General features: G+C 55.0%; 1 protein-coding gene across 9 annotated transcripts in view; it reads right to left on the reverse strand.

The window, feature by feature from the left end:
• The window catches only part of SHROOM3 (shroom family member 3), a 129,019-nt gene that overhangs the window by 67,400 nt on the left and 44,037 nt on the right, over positions 1-17,582 (reverse strand). For 2 of the 9 annotated variants that reach the window (XM_065836299.2, XM_065836296.2), the window contains exon 1: positions 17,323-17,497. The exons of 3 other annotated variants lie outside the window; for them this stretch is intronic. The gene's annotated coding sequence lies outside the window, so the exon portion shown is untranslated. Of the gene's footprint in view, positions 1-4,572; positions 4,775-5,998; positions 6,133-17,322; positions 17,498-17,582 lie in introns of those variants that run through there. 4 more of the 9 variants (XM_071808307.1, XM_071808306.1, XM_065836298.2 and 1 more) reach the window with 4 other exon arrangements.

Genomic DNA, 17,582 nt, shown 5'->3' on the forward strand with positions numbered 1-17,582 from the left:
CACTCATCCGAAGGCTTGCCGTCTCTTTGCCCCTAACCATTCACCCGAAGGCTTGCCGTCTCTTTGCCCCTAACCATTCATCCGAAGGCTTGCCGTCTCTTTGCCCCTACCCACTCATCCGACGGCTTGCCGTCTCTTTGCCCCTAACCATTCACCCGAAGGCTTGCCGTCTCTTTGCCCCTACCCACTCATCCGAAGGCTTGCCGTCTCTTTGCCCCTACCCACTCATCCGAAGGCTTGCCGTCTCTTTGCCCCTAACGATTCACCCGAAGGCTTGCCGTCTCTTTGCCCCTACCCACTCATCCGAAGGCTTGCCGTCTCTTTGCCCCTAACCATTCATCCGAAGGCTTGCCGTCTCTTTGCCCCTACCCACTCATCCGAAGGCTTGCTGTCTCTTTGCCCCTACCCACTCATCCGACGGCTTGCCATCTCTTTGGCCCTACCCACTCATCCGAAGGCTTGCCGTCTCTTTGCCCCTACCCACTCATCCGAAGGCTTGCCGTCTCTTTGCCCCTACCCACTCATCCGAAGGCTTGCCGTCTCTTTGCCCCTACCCACTCATCCGAAGGCTTGCCGTCTCTTTGCCCCTACCCACTCATCCGAAGGCTTGCTGTCTCTTTGCCCCTAACCATTCACCCGAAGGCTTGCCGTCTCTTTGCCCCTACCCACTCATCCGAAGGCTTGCCGTCTCTTTGCCCCTAACCATTCACCCGAAGGCTTGCCGTCTCTTTGCCCCTAACGATTCATCCGAAGGCTTGCCGTCTCTTTGCCCCTAACCATTCACCCGAAGGCTTGCCGTCTCTTTGCAAAGCACCAGACATGCACGTCCTAAGACTGCACACAGGGCGTTTGAAGGGCTCTGTGTCAGACGCACCAAAACCCTCCGTCTTCCACAGTGCAGGGTTGAACCGTGACAAGGTGACAGATGCTTCCCCCTCAGCCACTCATTTGGGCCAGGCTTAACCTTCGGATAAATAATAGGCAATAAAAAGCACCCTGGAGCTCCTGGCCATTCAAGCAGGGAGAAGTGGGTGGCAGAAACCCTCTTCAAAGAGACTGGGAGGGGGGAATTTCCTGACATCTCTGTACACACCTTGCTCGTAACCCAGGAAGCAACACACGACACAGTCATGGCTCCCACGTCTCTCCAAGAAACAGCAGAAGCAGGACCCCGAGATCTAAGAAGCTGTGTCCTACAGCACAACCAAAGCTGAGCTGCCGGGCCGCAGCGCAGCCAGCGCCTCTGCCTCACGCTGCACTCCGCTGCCTCTGCTGCTGTTCTGGGAAACAGTCGTGGTCTGAAAAAGGTTAGTCCAAAGTGTCGATCAAGATCTCTTAGAAAGAGATAACTTTATGAAGTGTCAGCACCTGCTTCCACGTTGTTCAAGAGAGCGGGCAAAGGCTACACTCGTTTGTTTGCTCTGAAATCACTTACCGGGCTGACAGGGTCCGATTCCTTCAATGTACCTTCTTAGAACAAGTCAGGCAATTCTACCTCTTCTACACAGACACGACCATCTCTGCTTCCCGACAAACTGGTATCTCACTTCACTTTGTGTATATGCATAATAAACGCACAGAGATGAAGCTGCTGGTATTTGTTTCTGGAGGTCACCCATTGCCTTGATGACAGGCCTGGAGCAACATCACTTGCTCTTGTCCTTAATGAGATCATGAAGCTGGCAGGCTTCAAAGACTTCTTATCAGCAGCAGAAAAAGAAATACCTGGGAGGTTCCAAAAACTTGTGTCTGAAGGCTTAGTAGGTTGATTTGTGAGTCTGGGGCTCTCCCACCATGGCTCAAGGAAAATATTCACTCATGATATGGTTAAGAGCTGTCTGATCATTTCCTGCTTTGTCAGCTCCACCAAACAGAGCAGCCTCTGTTCCTCTTCCACAAGCACGGCCTCTTTGATAAGAATAGCTTGCAAAAACAAATGCAGTTCCAATTCTAATAGCACTCATTCATCAACAGGCCCAAACTCCTTTTCATTAGGTCACTTTAAAAAGCCTATGCCAGGCAAGGGACATGATAGAGCTAAACAACATGGAGCAGAAGTGCTTGGATCCTGACAGCATGAGGGTCTGTGACAGCCCACCTGGCCATCCGCAGAAAGGACAGCACGAGGGTCTGTGACAGCCCACCTGGCCATCCACAGGAAGGACAGCACGAGGGTTTGTGACAGCCCACCTGGCCATCCACGGGAAGAACAGCACAAGGGTCTGTGACAGCCCACCTGGCCATCCGCAGAAAGGACAGTACGAGGGTTTGTGACAGCCCACCTGGCCATCCACAGGAAGGACAGCACGAGGGTCTGTGACAGCCCACCTGGCCATCCACAGGAAGGACAGCACGAGGGTCTGTGACAGCCCACCTGGCCATCCGCGGGAAGGACAGCACGAGGGTCTGTGACAGCCCACCTGGCCATCCACAGGAAGGACAGCACGAGGGTCTGTGACAGCCCACCTGGCCATCCACAGGAAGGACAGCACGAGGGTCTGTGACAGCCCACCTGGCCATCCACAGGAAGGACAGCACGAGGGTCTGTGACAGCCCACCTGGCCATCCGCAGGAAGGACAGCACGAGGGTCTGTGACAGCCCACCTGGCCATCCGCAGGAAGGACAGCACGAGGGTCTGTGACAGCCCACCTGGCCATCCGCGGGAAGGACAGCACGAGGGTCTGTGACAGCCCACCTGGCCATCCGCGGGAAGGACAGCATGAGGGTCTGTGACAGCCCACCTGGCCATCCGCAGGAAGGACAGCACGAGGGTCTGTGACAGCCCACCTGGCCATCCACAGGAAGGACAGCACGAGGGTCTGTGACAGCCCACCTGGCCATCCGCAGGAAGGACAGCACGAGGGTTTGTGACAGCCCACCTGGCCATCCACAGGAAGGACAGCACGAGGGTCTGTGACAGCCCACCTGGCCATCCGCGGGAAGAACAGCACGAGGGTCTGTGACAGCCCACCTGGCCATCCGCGGGAAGAACAGCACGAGGGTCTGTGACAGCCCACCTGGCCATCCGCGGGAAGAACAGCACGAGGGTCTGTGACAGCCCACCTGGCCATCCACAGGAAGGACAGCACGAGGGTCTGTGACAGCCCACCTGGCCATCCACAGGAAGGACAGCACGAGGGTCTGTGACAGCCCACCTGGCCATCCGCAGGAAGAACAGCACGAGGGTCTGTGACAGCCCACCTGGCCATCCACAGGAAGGACAGCACGAGGGTCTGTGACAGCCCACCTGGCCATCCACAGGAAGGACAGCACGAGGGTCTGTGACAGCCCACCTGGCCATCCACAGGAAGGACAGCACGAGGGTCTGTGACAGCCCACCTGGCCATCCACAGGAAGGACAGCACGAGGGTCTGTGACAGCCCACCTGGCCATCCACAGGAAGGACAGCACGAGGGTCTGTGACAGCCCACCTGGCCATCCGCAGGAAGAACAGCACGAGGGTCTGTGACAGCCCACCTGGCCATCCACAGGAAGAACAGCACGAGGGTCTGTGACAGCCCACCTGGCCATCCACAGGAAGGACAGCACGAGGGTCTGTGACAGCCCACCTGGCCATCCGCAGGAAGGACAGCACGAGGGTCTGTGACAGCCCACCTGGCCATCCACAGGAAGGACAGCACGAGGGTCTGTGACAGCCCACCTGGCCATCCGCAGGAAGGACAGCACGAGGGTCTGTGACAGCCCACCTGGCCATCCACAGGAAGGACAGCACGAGGGTCTGTGACAGCCCACCTGGCCATCCACAGGAAGGACAGCACGAGGGTCTGTGACAGCCCACCTGGCCATCCGCGGGAAGAACAGCACGAGGGTCTGTGACAGCCCACCTGGCCATCCGCGGGAAGGACAGCATGAGGGTCTGTGACAGCCCACCTGGCCATCCGCGGGAAGAACAGCACGAGGGTCTGTGACAGCCCACCTGGCCATCCACAGGAAGGACAGCACGAGGGTCTGTGACAGCCCACCTGGCCATCCGCGGGAAGGACAGCACGAGGGTCTTCTCGGCCAAGCACAAACATGAGGCACTTCTGAGGTTTCAGCACGTGAAAGCCACAAAATGCCTTGTGTGCATAAACACCGCAGTGATGGTAAGAAAGCAGTGTGGCCATGCGGGAACCATGAATAGAATATTTCTTACTCTCAGATCACAGCTGGACAAATTATACGGGAGGACCGTCCTGGGGTGGGATGTTGTCAGCAGGCCAAAGACAACAAGGGCACCATAAGCTCTAACAGGTTAGAGAGAGCTGTGGGAAGCATCACATGGTCTGAGCCGGTCTGTATTTTGCACAAGATCTCGTTGCACAAAAGCAGTTTTTTAAAATGTCACAGGGAACCTGCAGCATTCCCAAGTTTCCCAGCATCGTCCAGGAGGCACTGAGACATGTCAATAAGCAGCTGTGCACTCAGTCCTGCTCGCAGCACGTCACCCCTGGGCAGGAACAAACTTCGTCAGCCCCGATAAGGATACAGGCTGGTTACACAAAGGTGAGTGGCCCCACAGACGGCACCACGAACCAAAGAAACGCTTTAAATGGTTGAAGGGCACTAACCTGTTGTGCTAGGTGGCAGATCTCAGGTCCAATCTAAATCTGCCGTAACCAAAGGAGTTTTGGTTTGGATATGCCAGATGGGTCTTTGAAGGACATTTCAGGTTGACTTGTAAGAACTCCTGCTAGTCAGTGCAGAAATGTTGCTGGAAATGGTTACGTTCAGTGCTCCTCAGTTGCAGGAGACCAGGCCAACATGCTGCCTCTAAGAAACAGAAGCAAAATTAAGCAAGTATCCCTTTATGAGTCACTGAAATAGCTGCATATCCCAACCAGTTTAGCGGCAAAAACCACAGCTGAAGCGACGCCAGTAAAGCATACGGAATACAAAAGGATGAATAAACTGAAGGACAAATGACCGCAGATGGGAGAGATGTGAGAAAGGCATGTGAAAAGGGACCGAGGAAGCCGGTACAGCTGTAGCTAACCCTGCCAAAGAGAAATCACCACAACTGAAAAAACAAAAGCACCAGCTCTTTTTCTCTGATCTGAGAACCAGAACTTGTCACTGCAGGATGATATTGGGAAAAAATCCCCAAGAATGCAGGACTGAAACAAGGCTCAGAGCACCAGTCTCCAGGGCGCACTGCCTGCCGGGTTCATCACCTTCGCTAAGCGACTCTAGAGACAAAACACCGGGTTAAAAGAACACTGATCTTTTTAGAAAGGGTCATTCATATGTTGCTAAAATACTATTAACCTTCAAAATGGTTTGTATTTTAGATAGTCTCTGTTATGCAAATTCAGTGAAGACATTTTTCAGGGCCAGGCTCAGCTCCAGGTTGTTTAAGATTAACTCGTTGCTCTGTCAGGAAGCAACAAAGCCAGGAAGGGACTTGGCAAAGGAGGCACCAAGTGTTATCTGAGGGTGCCCAAGATCAGGTATCACAAACCTGCACTCACCACCTGGGCTCTCCCATGGAGACACAAGGTTGGTGCACAAGGAGAAGGCGCCTCGAGGCGCCAGCGCCGCGGTGAGCACACCCAGGGGACGCCTGTGACCAGCGCTGGCGTGGCCAGTGCTGCGCGGAGCTGGGCGCATACACCCTGTGGCTTCAGCGGCCAGGCTGACGTTGTTCCGAGTGGTTAAAGTCACTAAGGTGAAAAAATCTCTATACAATATTATTGTGTTCCCATCAACAGCCACTGCAGTACAGACTGAGCTGGAAGAGCAAGGACACATTCCTTCGGCTCCCCTCTGGACAAAGGAGAGATGGTACCTAGGATCACGCTTTATATTTTTGCTAAATAACATGCTACGAAGCGTGTAATTTCCTGAGGCCAGGCTCACCTCTTCAATGAAGTCACTACACACACACATTCGTTCCCACATAGAAACGTGGCACAATACAAAGGGACCATTTACTCTTACCCTGGGCCAGCCCCCAATGATTTCTTGGATTTGTGAGAGTACCCTCCTCTGCAATACCTTCCTCCGCGTGTGGGGAAGACGAGGCTTCCAGCGCAGGAGTCTGTGTGAACCACCGTGTGGCTCACTCTCTCTCACCCACATATTTGCAGGCACGCACCACGGTATCTCCTCCGGCCCAAACTCGCCTCCTTTGTGAGCGACACGCTGCTGTGTCCTCTGGCCCAAACTCGCCTCCTTTGTGAGCGACACGCTGCTGTGTCCTCTGGCCCAAGCACGCCTCCTTTGTGAGCGACACGCTGCTGTGTCCTCTGGCCCGAGCACGCCTCCTTTGTGAGCGACACGCTGCTGTGTCCTCTGCCCCACACGTCCGACCGACCTCTACAGAAAACATCACTCGGAACGCAGTCACGCTGAGAAAGCAGCTTAGAGATGCTACTGTGCAACTCCCACGTCTCTGAACTGTGAGCAGGCACTTGTGCAAGTGGGTTTAGGGAGCCAGCACCGCTCACCAGCCTGCAGAAACCTGCAGCCACAGCTCCGGGAGCCTTTTCTCCCCAGGGGAGTCTGCGCTGCCAGAGCTGTCCTGCGGGAAACCCCAGGGGTGTTTGTTTGGGTGGCTATCTGCCTCTTCTTGTGCTGTTAGCGAGGGACAAGGGCAAGTCTGCAAGCCCACGATGCAGGAAGCAGACACTTTCTTTGCTAAGTTCAGAAACAGGTGAAAAAGGAGATTTCTGCTGAAACATCAACATTTTTCCACATGGACAGCAGCTGGTTTTGCAGCACATTTTCCCTACGTGCTTCCTGCTCCTGCGGCATGCAGGTAACTCCGAGTGCGACAGAGTTTGTGTCGCTGACGCACCTCAGACAACAGCATTTATTTACCAGCCTGCTGTCTGATCCTGCCTAGGAGATCCCTCAACACACGGATGAAGGCACCACCAAGCTCAGAGCAGGTAAGCTGGACACCCATGGGGACAGCCCGACTAGCACAGGCTGTTTGGAAAGGCTTGAGGAGAGCCCAGCGACTGTGGCAGCGAGGGCTGTGAGCACACAGCAGCCTCCCTTGCTGGCTTCTGTGCTCCCAAGGAACAGCTACAAACACGAGAACAGAGGTTGTGAGCTCCAGGGCCCACACCAACACACCGCCGCTCCAGGGTGCAAAGAAACCAGGGTACGGTGCTCTCACCCACTTCATCCGACGAGACACAGAGTCCCAGTCAACCTGCAAGAGCAGGCATTTGAGAAAACTTTCTCAATTAAAGAGCACAAAGGAACGGGCTCCCACAAAGACCATGTCCCAGCATTACTTGTCTGCTGTGTGTCAGGGCTCGTGCTGGACTCTGGAACAATTCCTAATGCATAGAGCTGTTAAAAGGGCAGAAAAAAACTGCAAGCAAGCTGATAATGCCAGTTCCCGACTTTTATTAAAGCAGGAGTCGCCTGCACTGATACTATTTAGGCCAAAGGACTAGAGAGAAAGCGTGAGCTCAGAGGTTTGGAGACCGAAGTTCACCTGGGGCTCACAGCATCTCTAATGTTCTGAGAGCTCCCCCTGCTCCCAACCTCAGAGCACTCACCACGCTCTGGACAGGCCCCGCTGTCCGGGTGCTGCTGCTGGCGGTCACACAGCCCTCCCCACACAGCCATCCCCACACAGCTGTCCCCACACAGCTGTCCCCACACAGCTCTCCCCACACAGCTCTCCCCACACAGCCCTCCCCACACAGCCGTCCCCACACAGCCGTCCCCACACAGCTCTCCCCACACAGCTCTCCCCACACAGCCCTCCCCACACAGCCCTCCCCAGACAGCCGTCCCCACACAGCTCTCCCCACACAGCTCTCCCCACACAGCCCTCCCCACACAGCCCTCCCCACACAGCTGTCCCCACACAGCTCTCCCCACACAGTCCTCCCCACACAGCTCTCCGCACACAGCCCTCCCCACACAGCCCTCCCCACACAGCTCTCCCCACACAGCTCTCCCCACACAGTTCTCCCCACACAGCCCTCCCCACACGGTTCTCCCCACACGGCTCTCCCCACACGGCTCTCCCCACACAGCTCTCCCCACACGGTTCTCCCCACACAGTTCTCCCCACACGGCTCTCCCCACACAGCTCTCCCCACACAGTTCTCCCCACACGGTTCTCCCCACACGGTTCTCCCCACACAGCTCTCCCCACACGGCTCTCCCCACACGGCTCTCCCCACGGCGCCGGGAAGGGCAGCACAGCAACGGCAACGTGAAATCTAAAGATGAGAATTACCCACACCAAATCGTCCCCCTTCTGCTGTCACCCCCAGCCTCCTGCTCCAGCAAAGCAGAGTCAAAAACTGCGCTGGAAACAAAGCCCTGCTTTTGTTCGCTAGAGACTAGAAGTCTTTTTATATTTAAATGAAAATCTGTCAAACTAATTAAGTGAAGATGTAACGGTCTCATTTTGTACTCATTAGAGAACATCGTAATGGCCATAAATTCCTCTGACGGAGCGTGTATGTGTGAACACGAATGTCTGGTAACGTCTCATAAACTTCAGGCTGGACCACATCTTTTGTCTTTACTTAGACCTCGTAAGACAAACAAAAGCCCCGGTATTGCTTAAATTAGATGCAAAGTGCTACGTTACAGCAATACTATCAGCACGATGTGGCGCACACAAGCAGCCCAGGGGAGCAGCGCTGCTCCGCCGCGACCGCGATGTGGCCCCGTGTCGCTCTGCGATGCCGGGCACTGTCCCACGCGGTGTACGACTTTCTGCTTGAAGACATATGGGCCATACAGCTGTTGTCGTGGATCGCTCTGAATGCAGCTGCAATGGCGTGCGGCATTCTTGGCACTTGCTTTTTGATAGCCATACATAAAAGGAAGAAAAAGAAGGGAAGAAATATGGACACGCTGCACTGAAATAAACATATGTATTTTATCTCATTTATAATTCTCATATTTTTTCAGTCATTTGTCTTTAGCAAAGAAACCTTCCTGATGCACTGATCATGGATAACTTTTGAAGTACAACTGGGTTGGAATTCAAACAGCTGCCAGTCTGAAATAAACAAAGGGGAAAAATATAAGTATCAAAACCCATCTGATGCTACATGTTGGGGCTGAGGTGGAAAATATTCCAGAAGACGAAGGATTCTGGAGACCTGCTGTGGTGCGGGAACAGCAACAACAGCGGCTACATTTAACGAAGTGAAAGGGACTCCTGGACAAGATGAGGCAGAGGATACAGCTCCTCTTCCCCTCTGGTGGTACAGGCACAGCATCTGCGGTTACACGCGGGCTGGGTAAACCCTTGGCTGGCACCAGGCGGCCACGACAAGAGCTGGCGATGGCCGGTCCCCAGCTCATCTGGCTGTGGGGCTGGGAGGGACGGTCCCCAGCTCATCCGGCTGTGGGGCTGGCAGGGCCGGTCCCCAGCTCATCCGGCTGTGGGGCTGGCAGGGCCGGTCCCCAGCTCGTCCGGCTGCGGGGCTGGCAGGGCCGGTCCCCAGCTCATCTGGCTGTGGGGCTGGGAGGGACGGTCCCCAGCTCATCTGGCTGTGGGGCTGGCAGGGCCGGTCCCCAGCTCGTCCGGCTGCGGGGCTGGCAGGGACGGTCCCCAGCTTGTCCGGCTGTGGGGCTGGCAGGGATGGTCCCCAGCTTGTCCGGCTGCGGGGCTGGCAGGGCCGGTCCCCAGCTCATCCGGCTGTGGGGCTGGCAGGGATGGTCCCCAGCGTGTCCGGCTGCGGGGCTGGCAGGGACGGTCCCCAGCTCGTCCGGCTGCGGGGCTGGCAGGGCCGGTCCCCAGCTCATCCGGCTGCGGGGCTGGCAGGGCCGGTCCCCAGCTTGTCCGGCTGCGGGGCTGGCAGGGACGGTCCCCAGCTTGTCCGGCTGCGGGGCTGGCAGGGCCGGTCCCCAGCGTGTCCGGCTGCGGGGCTGGCAGGGACGGTCCCCAGCTTGTCCGGCTGCGGGGCTGGCAGGGACGGTCCCCAGCGTGTCCGGCTGCGGGGCTGGCAGCGACGGTCCCCAGCTCGTCCGGCTGCGGGGCTGGCAGCGACGGTCCCCAGCTCGTCCGGCTGCGGGGCTGGCAGGGACGGTCCCCAGCTTGTCCAGCTGCGGGGCTGGCAGGGACGGTCCCCAGCTCATCCGGCTGCGGGGCTGGCAGGGACGGCACCCTGGTCAGCAGCAACCCTGCCTGCAGCGTGGTCACAGCTCCTGGCACGGGCTGGACAGGCGGGTTTGCCCAGAGCTGCTCTCTGAATCTCCTCCGCTGGCCACCAGCTGAAGCAACACCTCAACTTGGGTAAATCAGCAGGACAGTCCAGCATTACATGGTGCTGTACGAAGCGAGGGACTGGGAAACATTTCTGGGGAGGTCAGATGCAACGAATGGGCAACTTCGGCAGCCTCGTTCTTGATCCGATCCGCAGCTGTTCCTAGAACTGAGCTGATAGGAGGCTTCAAATTTTCCCCAGATCTAACAACTTGGCCAGGTCCTCATGGTGCGAGGAACGACAGACTGACAGGGAGAACCCCCTTCAGCAGGGGCTTCACTGCCTCTTCTGCAGACAGTTCTCCTCTCCGCTGTGGAAACGATGATGCTTTTCAGGGTGGAAGAGTGTAATGAAATGATGCCAACGGTAATGATTCATTTTCCTTCCTCCCCCGTCCCCAGAGAAGTCGTTATAATGCGAAGATGACTGACGCAGTACTATTGCACAAAGAGATTGCTGCCGGAGCAGCCTCCTGCAAAGCTGTGCGAGGAATCGATGCTCCCTTGATGCCACGGGCTGGATCTTCAGGGGCAACGCGGTCCCAGGAGCTGTGGTGGGAGCAAGTGAACTTCACAGGAAGGAGAAACCTGAATATCACAAGAAGCCTCTGCCCCTTCCATTACGCTGAGCCCTTATGCTCCAACTGTGTAAAAGCATCCATCGGTCCCCCAAATCACATGAGCAGGTTAAAAGTCATCTCCGTGTCACAATTAGGATATGCAGAATTTTGACTTGGCTTCCAGGCTTTGTATCCTGAGAGCTAGAAAGCTGAGAGGCAGACACAGTCACAGTCTCCTGGGTCGGGAGCTGGAGCTCTAAAGCGAGGATCGTACGTCACATAAAGGGCAACGCACGCTGGCTCAGCAAAGAACGCAGCCTGCTCTGCTGCTTTCGTTTTAAATGTTCTTCAGAACGGAGCAAAGTACAAAACTCTGTAATGCACACTGCAGAGAACGAGATTGAACCTCCAGAGAGCTCAGTTACTCACAAGCTTCCTTTACGGATCCCACTGTCCAAAACTAAACCGGCCCAACTCTGCTCCTGCTCCTCACAGCTGGGGATGTGGGAGTGCCTGTGCACGGATGAAGGATCTTATACTATTAATACATTACAACAGCTTTCAAGTAGAAAATAGAGCAAACTAAGGAAACCAAAGGTATAACTCAATGCTAAGGTTGGGTTAAACTGAGTCGGATTTTGTGTCTACTCGGTGCAACTCACAACATCCATTGGCAGCTTGCTCTTGCTCTTTGCTTTTTGCGGCTTGGCCAGAAATACCAACGGCCTCATGCCTGTAGATCATGCTTGCAACTAAAAATCACAGACCCCAACTGCTGAAAAGAGGTCTCTGGGCAAGAAGAAGAGCCTAAAGATGAAGGGAGCACTGCAGAACCCTTTAAAATACCTGTACTCGCTCAGTGAATAAATGAGCACAACTAAAGTCACCAAGTGCTTGATTTTAAGTGTTGTTTTCTATGTCTGACTCCCCCCGTTCTTCTGCAGCTCATTTACTGGAAAGGAAAGGCTGTAAGAGCATGGTTATGGCCGTCGAAGCTCCGGATCAAAGCTAACGCCCAAATCTCCTGTTGCAGAAGCTTTGCCGTTTTCCCTGAATGAGATCAAAAGTAAAAGAAAGGAAATATGAGGAGGTGAAAGGCTAATGGCTCCCGAAAATAGTTCGGTGGCGATAGGGCTGAGATTATTTCTTTGAACAACGTTTCCCTCATTAAAAGCAGGTAGGTATCAGATTTTAATGACTTGTTTTTTCCCGTCTCGGTAGGAACAGAAAGACTTTACTTCCCTGTTCCCCACAGCCGTCCTGAAGAAGAAATGCGTTACCTGCTGCCTTATCACGGTTAAATGATACCTGCACTTGAAAGCAGGATTTTCACCGTTCCCCACAACCTTAGGCAAACACACCCAGTTCTCAGAGAGCTGACAGGAAGGCAAATCACCTACTGCGAACTGACAGCTGTCGAGTGACCATAAATACCTGGAACAGGGAGAGCTCCGTCCCCTCCCCATGCCCCTGTCGGCTCCCAGTGACAGGACGGCCAGCGGGCTGTGACAGCCGGGACAGCCGTGTGCCCCGCTCCACGCGGCCCTGAGCGCTCGGGGGCTGCCGCTCTTCCTCCGCTGTGCTTAGTGCTGACTGAGGCACAGAAATACTCAATAAATCAATGCACTCTTTGGAAAGGTTCTGAATGTCTCCCCTCAAACCTCTTGAAACTCTCACATGAAATTACAGCGTATAATTCATTGCGTTAAGGGCAGTAAAACACCTGCTTAAAAACATTCCCCTTTGCTGAGTCACAGCGAGAGGCTGAGCAATGTGCAGGAATGCGGCCACAGTTTCCTGAGAGCAGGACCAGAAGCCTGCATCTCAGAACTGAATTTTCAGGGGAAAAGGAGGAGTAAACCCATGGACTCGGTCAGACAGACAGACAGATCCTAGCCCTGCTGCCTGAATGGAGGCTGTTTCAGCGCTGACCCTTCCCAGCAGCACATCTCAACGCTTTTGTCTTCACGAGACAGTGTCCTCATGGGGCAAAATCTTCCCTGGCACAACAGTGCTCATCGCTCAGGAACACGGGTGATGCTGAGCTATCTGGAACCCCAGCAACCCGGTCCCACCACTCGACCACACAGCAAAGCCCCTTGGCTAGAACAGAACTGCTGCGGGGCCCAAGGAAAAAGAGAGTGAGGATAAATCAACACACTGGTGTTATTTGCAGCAGTTAGAACCTTGGCATCTGTAATACTGCGGCAGAGGGGGTCTCTGTTCTACCAACCAGGACAACCAGGTGGCTACACATCCACTGGAGACTTTACTGACAATACCTCGTGACAAATACAAACCCGTATCGATTTGAGTAGAACAAGATTCTGGGAATTAAAAGTAAATTGCACCCATCGGCTCATGTTCCTGGAATGTCGCAGCTCAGAAGGAAAAATGCCTCCCCACCCCAAACGCAAGCTGAGCGCTAAAAGCCCCTTGTCTCCTTCAGCACGCATCACTCCGCAGGAGGAATCCCAGCCCCGGCCGCTTATTCATGAGTATGCGCATGCAGGAGGGAGAACAGGGCCAGGAAGAATTGCTTTATGGAAAACAAGCAAAAAGCAGCCCCATTCCTGAGCGGCTGTTGCTATGGGCCCGCGGGGTTCCCAACAGATGGCAGGAGAGCCAGCGGCCGGGCTCTGAAGCTGTCCACTCAAGCATGCCATTCGCATTCCCCGCATTCCTGTGGCCCAGGCTGGGGCGGCCCGGCCCCTCGCCGCCCGCCGACCCCTCTGCTCTCCGTGCCTGTGCCACCCCCTCTGCCTTTCCCATCCCGCTCCATCCCCGAGCTTTCCCACAACTGAGCTGCCACACAGAATCCGAACGCTGCACCTTCTGAGTGCCCGCATCACTCTGAGAAAGAGGTTTCTTAGCTGGCGGCTCATTCCCAGACACTGCTGGCTCCTGCATCCTTGCATGGTCTGAATGAGGGTGAGAGACAAACCACCCGTTAGGGCCTGGTCCAGCCCTGGGCTGCGCACGTCCCTGTGCTGCTGGGAGGAGGCAGCAGCCTTCAGGATAACGGCCTGAGGTGAAGAGAGCGGGGGGCTCCCTGCTCTCTGCTTCAGAGCACATCCTCACATCCAAAACACTTTCAGAGCCAAGGGCACCACCAGAAAGGATTCACTGGCTAACAGGTGATTAAGAGCTAAAAAGTGTGCAAGTGTGCAGAGGGAAAACAATGTAGAGATGGAGTAAGAGAAGCACCAGGTGGTGAAAAGCATGGTTTAAGCAGATGAGGTGTCCAGGTTTATAGAAGACAGACGCCAGAAGCAGCAGTGATGAGCTCCAGGTACAGCATTCTGCCTTCCTGCTCCACCTAGCCTAGTCTAGGGCAACGTTACCTGCAAGAGTGCCCAAAATATGCAGATCGCAGTGCTGGAGAGTTCATGGTCTCAGCCCTGCAAAATCCTGCCTAAGAATCCAAACACGCCTCCGACCGCACAGCAGTGTCTGCCCAGCTCCCGGCTACAACCGGACCAAGGAGAAGTCACCCCCGCGTGCACATGTGACACTCGGTCGTACCGTTCTGGTCTCCTAAACCCAAACAACAGGCGTGTTGGCTCTGCAGTAAGGCATTTGAATGCGATTTGCCTGTTGCTTGCTGATCACACATAAGAGGGCTCTTTGGGGCTTATTTGCATTTGTCTGCTGGAGTCACCGGGTTTCTTTTCCTGTGGGAGTTCCAAGGGGCTGCAGACAAAGCGGCAGATGCCGTGGGCGAGCAGGCCGGCGGCGCTGGCCGTGCAGCTGCCGTGCCTTGTGCCAGCCTGGGAAGCTCCGGCCAAGCTGCTCCACCGCTCTCCCTGCGGCTGCGGCTCGCCGGGCCCTCCCGAGCGCCGTCCTTCCAACCACCGCGAACAGAGTTATCTTCTGCCGCCCTTTTCTTCTGATGCGGACAAGGAGCAAGTACCAAGTTTGTAAAAGAGAGGACGACTGCTCCACGTCAGTCGGCGCGGCTGCATGTGCACTCTTTTCTGTGCAGGCATGCAGGAAATTCTCCCTCCCTCTCACACACACAATGGTTTAGATTTGGTATTTATGAGCTTAAGTTAGAAAGAAAGGAGGAATGAAGTTTCCAGGTGGCTCTTTCTTTCTTTAATCTTTCCTATGTATCTCCCTCTCCCTCCCTCTCTTTTCTATCAGTCTTTAATCAAATTCCTGCTGTTACTTTATTGAACAAAGGAGATGCTGGCACAGCCCTCAAGTGCCTATGCACATGGGTTGCCCTATAACAGCCAAGTTGCTACGATTTATTGTTAAACGGTCCCTGCGGGCTGTAATTACTAAAAAGCAGAAAGAAATGTCCAGGCTTTGGCAACTGAGGTAAATGTTAATATCTGGTATTTCTTCAGCCACTTGGGTTTCAATGAGGTATTGCCCTTAACCCCTGGAAGGCTTCATAAAGTCTTATTTTTGAGAGACTATACAACAGACCAGAGGAAACTGTAACATCACCCCTAGATGTTTTCTTCAATTCACTTGAAGGAGGCGACCACCAAGGCTCTTTAATTTAGGCATCTCTTCAAATTCCAGATCCTACATCCGTGACCATTTTCCACGTTCTATACTACAGAGCACTGAATCACTCTGCTCATATCGTTTCCAGGAACAAAGAAGAAATACAGGTCTGGCTCATCTACACCCTGGCACGAAGACCACAGGAGATGTCCGATCACTCAAGCAGGAGTGGCTGAGGACCCAAGCGACCCCCTTGTCCATACATGTGTCCACGGTAAGCCACAGGGAGTGCCCGGTTGCAGCACCGCCTGCAGTCCCTCTGGACAGAGCCCAGCACACCGCAGAGGTGAGAGGGGAGAGCCGGCACTGCCCTCTGCAGAGCTCCCACCGCCCTGCTGCAGGTACAGGGGCCTCAGCAAAGGACAGGAGGCTCCTCAGGCCACGGCAGCCGGGGAACATGCCCGCCCACGCAGGCACCAGCCCGTGCCTCAGGGCCATGGCATCTGTGCTGGGAAACAGCTGCTTTTTCCACGCCGTGGGGCTGTCAGCTCTGCTGCTGCGGGAACCTCCAGGGCTACTGACGTGCTGACCAGCCTGGGCTCTGATGGCCCGTGTGTGCTCCCGAGAGCAGGCTCTGCGGGCAGGACATCCGCACGCTCCCAGCGCACGTGTCCGTCCCGGTGGGACAGCGGCCTGCGAGAGCTCCAGGACCCAAGCTGACGGCACACGGACGGTCCTGTCCCGACCAGATCCTTCTTGCAAGGAAGGGCTTGCTTAGGCAAGGCAAAAGGAGGACATCTGGGAGTTTGCTACTGCAGCCAGTTCTAGTTTTATTGTGAAAATCTCCCTGCTCTCTAAATATTGGAATAATGAGTGCGTATTAGGCAAAGCGGTGTGCTGCACTCCCATGCCGTGGCTGTTTCTGTACTTCAGAACAGGCTGTTTCAAGTTGATTTTCTTAAGCAGATAATCTAAACCCCCAAAGTACTCCTTTTTATATATACAAGGACAAAGATCCCAATATGCCACCAGCACCACTTGAACTCGCCTTCACCCACACTGCCAACCCTCACTAAACAGATCACCACACTGCAGAAAAACCACCAGGTACTACAGCTTCAGCTGAAGCGCACGGCTAAAGGTTTGGCTCATATCCACAACAACAAACAACCAAACAAAGCTAGAGTTAAACACATCCTCATAGCAACGAAGCAGGTAATGAGTCTAAAGATTATTTACTGGGTTTTCTAAAGGACTTCATATCTCAGGAAAGAATCAAAATCAGAGTTCAATTAATTGAGTTTTATGATCCACAACCAATCTAAAAGGGTGTATAGGTGTGTATAATACAGGACAGGTCTTCAACGAACGTAAGTTTGCGCAGGCCCACACTGGAGCTATACTGAGTGCCATCTCCTAAGAAGCAGTCTCTCTCATTCTGTCTCTGCTATCTGCAATGTTACCGTTCCAATCCAACAAGAATATATCCTGGGCTGAACAGCCAGTCCATCTGCACTGAACGTTAACGCAAAGTGCTGGCCTGGTTTGACTCCCATGTGGAACAACACTCGGCTGACAAAAGGCGAAGCCCAAAACCAGTGCCACTTCACCGAGCAGAGACTCTTCTGGACTATAAAACTGCAAAATACACCCGACACATCATGCTGTGGATGAGTCAGATCCTCCAGTCAGTGGCCCAAGCGCACGGCATGATTAGTACCCTTTGACACCAGGGGAGGCAATGGCCTTATTCAGGCCGGGGGCTCTGAGTCCAGCTCCGCTGCGAGCTCCTGGCCCTGCTCTAGCCTGAGCCCAGCACACCTGCTGACAGCACCCGCCAGTTCAGCGTGACAGAGCCTGAGCAGCGACGCGGCTCCTTGTTTGCTACCAGCTCGCTTACAACAGCACCCGGAAAACCCTCCACGGCGCTGCCTGGGCACTTATTTGCTCAGAAGCTTATGATGCTTGTGATATTTCGGACCAGCAGGGTCCTTAAGACTCCTGTCCTCCCTCTCGGAAGCCTTGCCGCGGGGTCCGGCTGCCTCTGCGGGCACACCGCCGTGCCCACCTCGCTTTGCTGTGTGTGTCGAGAGGCTCCTTACCTTCCGAGACAGCGGCCGGAGCCTCAGGTGTCCCCATCCCGGCGGAGCCAGCCCGCCATGTGGCCAGCGTGGTCCTGGGAGCGGGCAACGGCACCGCCCCGGAAAGCGGAGAAACGGGAGCACAGCGACTGAGATACCAAGCCGCAGATACAGGTGCTGCGCAGAGGCACCTCGGGACTAAGCCTGCAGTAAAAAGCTGGAGGTTTGCTGGGCCGGCGGCTCAGATTACTGCCCTCCTCCCCGGCAGTCGTCAGCTCCTG

Source organism: Patagioenas fasciata, chromosome 4 (assembly GCF_037038585.1).
Source record: "Patagioenas fasciata isolate bPatFas1 chromosome 4, bPatFas1.hap1, whole genome shotgun sequence".
Lineage (NCBI taxonomy): Eukaryota > Metazoa > Chordata > Aves > Columbiformes > Columbidae > Patagioenas > Patagioenas fasciata.